The sequence below is a fragment of the Branchiostoma floridae genome, chromosome 9 (assembly GCF_000003815.2).
Source record: "Branchiostoma floridae strain S238N-H82 chromosome 9, Bfl_VNyyK, whole genome shotgun sequence".
NCBI classification, from domain to species: domain Eukaryota; kingdom Metazoa; phylum Chordata; class Leptocardii; order Amphioxiformes; family Branchiostomatidae; genus Branchiostoma; species Branchiostoma floridae.
Window position 1 is genome coordinate 11,639,820 of NC_049987.1, and position 462 is coordinate 11,640,281.

Sequence of the window (462 nt, forward strand, 5' to 3'; positions counted from 1 at the left end):
GCATGCAGGTAGCTTAGGCAAAGATGTTAATAATGATATACATGTTATGCAAATGAGGACTTAATTTGCACAATTAATGAGGAAATTGTATAGTTCCATTGTTTTCAATAACTGGACCTCAATACATGTAACACATGTTAATTATGAAGGTGGAATATAAGCAGATACCAAATATGGTAATGAGGAATTTATTTGCATAATTTATGTAAAAATTCAAAACCGCTTTATGATCAATAATGGGAATTTTATAATTGTGACATGTGTACGTTAGTCAATGATGAACAACACCATGCATAAATTATGTTAATGTGTTGGTCAATTGCATGAAATTTACGAAAGCTCTAAATTTTCATGGAGGTATGAGGTCGCCGAACTCTAGTTAAAAACTATATCCTCCTTTGGAAAATTAAGACGTATGCAAAGTAGATTTTAAGGAACATGAATGTAGATTTACTATATATT